Source organism: Petaurus breviceps, unplaced genomic scaffold (assembly GCF_028583685.1).
Source record: "Petaurus breviceps papuanus isolate PSGF00001 unplaced genomic scaffold, PetGlider_PUasm1.0 78, whole genome shotgun sequence".
Lineage (NCBI taxonomy): Eukaryota > Metazoa > Chordata > Mammalia > Diprotodontia > Petauridae > Petaurus > Petaurus breviceps.
The window spans coordinates 8,404,850-8,412,914 of NW_027186502.1; the positions used below are offsets into that span (position 1 = coordinate 8,404,850).

General features: G+C 39.8%; 1 pseudogene; it reads right to left on the reverse strand.

Moving 5' to 3' along the window:
• Nucleotides 1-4,368: 4,368 nt before the first annotated feature.
• LOC138175618 (ankyrin repeat and SOCS box protein 9-like) lies at nt 4,369-7,374 on the reverse strand (annotated as a pseudogene).
• Between the last annotated feature and the right edge of the window lie 691 nt (nt 7,375-8,065).

Consider the following 8,065-nt stretch of genomic DNA (forward strand, 5'->3'; position numbering starts at 1 on the left):
ATTTTAAAACTTTGAATTCCAGATTCATTCCCTTCCTCCCTTGTCACCCACCCTTACTGGGAAGATAAGCAGTTCAGTATAGGTTGTACATGTGTGGCTAATGCAAAATAATAACATAGTAGATATATTGTAAAAGACTTACTATATTTCCCTCCCTCCTATCCCACCTCCCACTTGTTCTATTCTCTACTTTGATCCCATCCCTTTTCAAAAGTGGGTGCTTCCAACTTCCCTCCCTCCCCCACCTGCCTTCCCTTCCATCATTCCCCCTCTCATCCCCTTCCCCCCCTACTCCCCTGGAGGGTGAGCTACCCTATTTAGTGTGTATTTCATTCTCTCCTCAAGCCAAATTCAATGGGAATAAGGTTGACCCATTCCCTTTTGCCTTCCTATTCTTCCCTCCATTGTAAACATTTTCCCTTGCCTCTTCTATATGAGATAGTTTACCCCATTCTGTCTCTCCCCATCTCCTCTCATTATATTCCTCTCTCACCTCTTGATTTCATCTTTTAAGTACCATCCCTTCCTGCTAAATTTGTCCTGTGCCCTCTATCTATGTATACCTATAAATATATATACACACATTCACATATGTAATCATATGCCCATATACCCTCATATATAGACATTATATATATATATATATAATTTCTATTCCCTTCAACTACTGAGAAAAGTTTCATAAGTTACAATTATTGTTTTTCCATGTAGGAATGTTAATAGTTCAACTTTGATAAGTTCCTTATGATTTCTTTTCCCTGTTTACTTTCTCATGCTTCTCTTGCTTCTTGTATCTGAATGTCAAATTTTCTATTCAACTCTGGTTTTTTCAGCAAGAATGCTTGAAAGTCCTCTATTCCACTGAATGACCATATTTTCCTCTGAAACATGATACTCATTTTTGCTGGGTAGGTGACTCTTGGTTTTAATTCCAGCTCCTTTGACCTCCGGAATATCCTATTCCATGCCCTTTGATCCCTCAGTGTAGAAGTTTCCAGATCCTGGGTTTTCCTGATTGTGTTTCCACAATATTGAAATTGTTTCTTCCTGGCTGCTTGTAATATTCTCTCCTTAATCCGGGAATTCTGGAACCTGGCTACAATATTCCTAGGAGTTTTCTTTTTGGGATCTTTTTCAGGAGGTGATTGGTGGATTCTTTCAACCTCTATTTTGCCTTCTGGTTCTAAAATATCAGGACAGTTTTCCTTGAGAACTTCCTGGAGGATGATTTCTAGGTTCTTACTTTGATCGTGGCTTTCAGGTAGTCCAATAATTTTTAAATTATCTCTCCTGGATCTATCTTCCAGGTCAGTGGTTTTTCCCATGAGATATTTCACATTGCCTTCTATTCTTTCATTTGTTTGGATCTGTTTAACAGCATCTTGATTTCTCATAAAGTCATTAGCTTCTATTTTCTCCAATCTAATTCTGAAGCAATGATTGAGCTTTTGAGATTCTTTTTCCAACTGGCAAATTCGGCTTTTTAAGGCGTTCTTCTCCTTATTGCCTTTTTGAGCCTCTTTTGCCATTTGAATTAGTCTACTTTTTAAGGTGTGATTTTCCTCAGTCAGGCTGTTGACTCTCATTTCATAATGTTCTTGCATTGTTCTCACTTCTTTTCCCAATTTTTCCTCCACTTCTCTTATCTGTTTGTTAAGGTCCTCTATGGCCTGTAACCAGCTCATATTTTCCTTTGAAGCTTTTGGTGCAGGAGTTCTGACTTTACTGTCTTCCTCCTGTTCCATGCTTTGCTCCTTTTTTGTCCCAAAATAGGAGTCTAATGTTAGAATCTTCTGTCTGCTTTGTTTCCTTTGCCTGGTCATGTCGCCTCTCAGTCACTTGACCCCTGGGCTTTTTGCCACAGTAGGACTTTGCCACCAGACAGGGGAGCTTTCGTCCCAAATACTGGGGTTTTCTCAGCTGCCAGAGGTATTAGATGGGTGCCCTCTCTGAGGCTCTGGCAAGCTGGACACACACCCCAGGACCTCCACCTTAGACTGCAATCCAGATCCAAGCAGGTTAAAGCAAGAGCGATTACCCCTCAGACTGGTGTTTAGTTCCCCCACACTCTGCAGACCTGAAGCTGCCACATGGTGCTGGCTGGCTGTGCCAGCGTCTCAGTGGCTTCTTGGCCTGGGGGCAAAAGCCATGCACTCCCACTTACTGGGTCCCAAAGTCCAGACTGCACTGACCTCTCACTTTGTCCTTCGCATCTATGTGTTGATAAATCTGGAAATGGCCACAGCTACAGCTGATATGGAGTCCCTCTGGCCAGCTGCTGGTCAGGCCTGCCCTGGGACTAAAACCTCTGTGTTGATCAGCTCCCGGGGAGCACTGCCGCTGGCCGATTCCTGTTGGCCTGCCGGGCTGTCCTCAGCAGGAGGTTAGCTTCTCTGTGTCATTTTGTGGGTCCTGCAGCTCCAAAGTTTGTTTAGAGTCCCATTTTTACATGGATTGGGGAAGGTGGAAGCCGGAGCAGCGGGGAGGTCCTGCTTCTACTCTGCTATCTTGACTCTACCATTCTCATCCACTTTTAACTCCAATTCTTGTTATTCACTTATTTGATTGTTTTATCTTTGTCAAATACAAAAGATTGGGAACAAAGTATGAGCACATTTTTTTCCCAAACTCTTTTCATACTTGTTTCCATTAAATCTTCCCTTGCCTGTCAGACTTCTTTACATAAAGTTGAATTTGTGTAATGTGACTTTAAATAATGGGAGAACTGTCCATACTTAACCTCTTTAAGTCTGTTTCCTTATCTATAATATGGGAATAATGGTATTTATACTATATGCAGGGTTATTTTGAAGAAAGCACTTTATAATCCTAAAAGTACTCTACAGATCACTTATTATTGTATGCAAAGCATTGTGTTAGACATTGAGGATGATACTAAATTTAGATATGACAACGTCCTTACCTTCATATAACTTGCTTTCTAGTGGAGGAATGAGCTCAGTTGGGATGGGATGAGATAAGGCATGAAAAAGAGGGCAATTCTAGAGTGTTAGGGAAAAGAATTCAAAATTTTATCCACCGATAAATCAGTAAATCAATAAATATTTATTAAATATCCACAAAGTGCCAGCCATTGCACTAAGTGATGAGGATACAAAGAAAAAAATGAAATCTTTCTGCTTTTAAGGAATTGATATTCTGTCAGGGGAAACGACATGTTCATATCTAAGTATCTAGAGATTAAATATATATATAGGTCAAGAGAGCTTTGGAAATGTAGAAATTGAGTCCTGATCCCCCTGCCCTTTTTTTTTAATTTAAAAAAACTTTTTTTTTTCTTTTTGGAGGACAATTAGGGTTAAGTGACTTGCCCAAAGTCACACGGCTAGTAAGTATGTCAAATATCTGAGGCCAAACTTGAACTCAGGTCCTCCTGACTCCAGGGCCAGCGCTCTATTCATTGCACTACCCAGTCAACCCTATCCCCCTACCTTTTAAAGCTACACATAAACTCTCTCAAGCATTGTCTACATACCAGAACAGAAGATGTCCCAAACATATACCTAAATTCCCAGTATTCTTAGGCCTTTAAAGGTGGAGAGTGTGTAGTTATTTAAGAGGCTGAAACAAATAATAATAGCTCAACTTTTTATAGTTCTGAAGGCATACAAAATAATTCTTCAAAGTCAGTAGTGAAAGTATTTTTCCCCTTTTAGAGGAAACTGAAGCTCAGAGAAATTAAATGATTGGCCCAAAGTCATAGAGGAAGCAAATGTTCAAGAGCCAAGAGTCAAATGCAGGTCTCTTGACTTAAGCAAGTCATTAATATATTTTGACTTTAGTTTCCTCTTAAGTAAAATGAAGGGATTGGAATGGTGAACTTTCAAAGTTCTTTCTAGCTCTGAATATTTGAGCTTATGAATGCTTGACTCCAAGTGTTCACTCATTTATTTCACTCTACCACCCTGTCCCTGCATATCGTCACCTGATAGTCTATCACCCAGAGTTCTATTAAAGTAATATTTGTACATAATTATTGTCCATAATGAAGACCTTGTGGAAGAGACTGGACTGATGTGGATTTTGTCCTAAGCACCAATATCTGGGAATTATTCCCTCATCTATGACCATGGAGAACTAGTTGCCCATTCCCAGGGTTACCATAAGGCTACCATACCCTCAGGACTCCATTGTACCACCTGGCTTGGGGACCCAGCCCAGGAAGGATGCTCAGGCTCAGTGTAATTATGAAATCATTAGTGAAGCTGGCTGCTGGTGACTGGTAACCTGAACATGAATTCAGTTATACTTTTACCATCCCCCTCCCCCAAGAAGCATGATGAACAGTCTTTTATAGAAACAAAAGTATTTCTTCTCATGTGTCTAGCAAAGAAGCTTCTAAGTGGATCAGGGCCTAGATTGGAACAAAGCAGGATCACCTTCTGATTCAAGGAGCTTCTTGGCACAGGCTATCTGCTGGGTTTCATAAGTCACATAAAGTGGAGTGCCAAGGTGTCCGATATTTTCATTTATATTTGCTCTGTGAGATTCCACATACCCCAGGTAGTTTCTTTTGGCAGCTTCGTGGATGGGAGATGCAAGATCACACACAGTGTGGGGGCTCTCTCCATATTCTAATAACAGTAAGTTCACACAGTCCTGGCTTCTGTTAATGCAGGCATTGTACAGAGGCATGTGCCAATCAACAGTCACTCCATCCACCTGAGCCCCATGCTTCAGCAGCACACTGGCACAAGTTGAGTGGCCCCCTAGGCAAGCTTCATGAAGTGGAGACACTCAATCAGCTTTAATGACATTTACACCATTTCCCTGACTGATGAGCATCCTTAGAGAAAGGAGACATCCATTAATAGCAGTGTCATGCATGGGACACCAGTCAGACACAAAATCATGTATCAGATGCATCCAAAAAAGCAGAAATGGCAATCATGCAAAATTTCTGGGATACAGCTAAAGCAATCCTCAGAGGAAAAATTGTATCCTACTCATCAGTGGGATTGCAAAGGCCTGGAGATGGGGCTGGTCTCTGAAGCCTTGGGGTTTGTTGGTGCTCCTGCTGCCTCCTCGGCTAGATATTGGGCTCGGCAGGACAGGTGTCCCCTCCAGTAGCTCAGGAGAGTTCAAATTCCATTCTTCCTACCACTGAAAGCCCAGGTGTGTGGCTCATCTGTTGAGTACACAGACTCTGCAGCAGTCTGGGACTTGGTGGCAGCAGCAGCAGCCGCCTCTCTGTAACCTGAGCACCTGGGTCCAAGGATTACTCCCACCCACTCTCCTACTTTGCCTGGCTGGCTGGCCACTGGCCCTGAATTTTTCCTCTCTTAAGACAGAGACTTGAGAAAGACAGGAACACCAATGAGGAGGCCATTTTGATACAGTTATCCCTTCCTCATCATGGGGGTGAGGTTTAGAGACATGGCACCCCTTGATCTAGAAGAATCTGTATAAAATTTTTCTCCCTCCTTTTGTATCACAGAAGAAGTCTGAATTTTTTCTTTTTCTTTTGTAGGGTTGTAATGTTAATGGGTGAATGGAAGATCTTCCCCATCCATTAATAGACCTCAGGTGGAGCCCAAGAGAAACTTGATTAGGGGAGGCTTGTTTTTTAGGAAGGTCCATACCTTTTGTTACTTTGTAGTTAGGCAGTGGGTCATGAGGGTTGTGATGCCCTCTGGCTCTGGAAAAAGGTATATATACTCTGAAGTGAAGTTTTGCTTTGGGCCTTACTCATTGGAAGTGAGTCACTGTGATTTGGCCAGAAGAGACTCTGGGTGGCCGTTAAGTAGTCCCCCAGCTTTGAAAGCCCAGATGTTGGTGCTCCTCTCTCTGGTAACTATGTATGTATAGCTTTGGTCAGACAGCTACAAGCCCTGTCTGTTGATTTGTGTTATTTTCTGTCTGTATTTTTTCTGTTCATATTTTCTCTGAAGTTCAGGGTGCTGACTTTTTCCCCTCAACTAAGTGAATGATATAAATACATATATAAGTAATTAAAGTACGATTGTTGACCCCTTTAAAGTTGCTTTCCTTTAGAAAAGCAGATCAAAGAACTTATGCTAGCAGCCATACTGGGTATGCCAGGGTGCTTGTTGTTACAAGGGTCATTACAGTGCCTTATTGTAAAATTTGGGTTAAATATTTGGTCATGAGCTCTGTGTCATCTGCTGACCTTCAAATGTCATCTGTGGATTCTGGAAAATTCCCCCCAAATTCCCATTTAATTTCTTATGCTGACCCAGGATCTATCGAAACTGTAATGAGGAAAGTAACAATGTGGAAGGGATAACTATATTCTTAAGTAGAAGTGATATGAACTTGCAACTACTTATGGAGGTAGAAGAAACACACATGTAAACAGTGTGTATATGTATATATCTACCCATACCCCCCCATGTAAGTAGATATGCATATATGCATGTATAGATATATACATATATACATATGTATATGTAGACATGCCAACCCACACACCCACATGTATATAGATATACATATATGTATGTAGAGATACACACATATAAAATATGTATATATAGATATACCTACCCATATACCCACATGTAAGTAGATATGCATATATACATGAGCAGATACACACATATAAAATATGTGTATATCTATATATAGCTATCCCTAACCATACACCCACATGTAAGTAGATATACATATATGCACGTGCAGATATGTACACATATAACACATGTATATGTAGATATACCTACCCAAACACCTACATGTATGTAGATATACATATATGTATCTGTACATACAAACACATACAAAATAGGTATATGTAGTTATACCTACCCACACACCCACGTGTATGTAGATATACATATATGTGTAGATACACACATATAAAATGTGTGTAAACATACATATATATATAAATGTACATGTAATCCTATAATACTATACATTGTGTATAGCTTCTACATACCTGGTCATTTACATTGTGTCTATCCTGTACTATAGTTTATAGTATAGGAAATGTATACAATGCTTGAGCTAAAAGGAAGCTTAGAAATAATCCAGTCTCCTCACAGATTAGGCTAAAACAAATGGAAATGGTTTGTCCATAGCAAGTTTCTTGCAGAACTTATAGAAATGTATAGGAAAATGACCAATATGTACATAAATATTTATAGCATCTGAGTTTTTTTTTCAGAAAAAACTATCCTCTACCTATGACTTTTTTTATCCTATATTTATGAAGCTTAAAAAAACCCCAAGTATGACTTTAAATTTATCCTTATTGAATTTTACCTTGTTAATTTTGGCACAATGCTCTAGACTGCCAATGTGTTTGGATCCTGACTTGTAACAATCCATTGTGTTAGCTATCTCTTCCAACTTTGTGTCATCTGCCAATCTGATGGGAACACCATCCATGCCTTTACCTAAGGCATTGATAAAAATGTTAAACAGCACTGGGCCAAGCATAGATTCATCCCTAGGGCACTTGACTAGAGACCTCCTGCCATACTAACAATGATTTATTAAGGACTCAACCTTTGAATCTAGTCATTCAGTTTGTTCTGACTCCATCTAATTGTATTTTCAAATAGTTCATGTCTCTCTATCTTTCTGTAAAGAAAAAAGGTCATTTTCACTGACAGGGAAAACAAACAAAATCAGAGTTGATTAGCATTGCCTTTTCTCTACTGTCAGTTAACATAGTCCCATCTGCTCCAAGCAGTGGCCCTATCCTTTCTTTGGTTCTCTTTACCCCAGGAAAGTAGCTATCTACCCCCACTTTTTGTGATCTCTAGTGTTTTTTTAGCCAGCTTTTCTTCTTCTCCCCTTCCTATTTCCTATTTTTCTCTCTTCTCTTTTCTGCTCCACTCCACTTCATTCTTCTCTCCTCATTGGACTTAAGTGTTAGGAAGATTTGAGTTTAAATGTTTTCTCTGACACTTACTAGCCATATACCATAGGAAAATCACGCATTGTCTCTGAGATTCAATCTTCTCATCTGTAAAATTGGCATGATTTTCTTACATTATAAAATTGTTATAGACTCAGATGAGATTATATATTTAAGATACCATATAAATGCTAGTTCTGTGACTATTGCTACTCT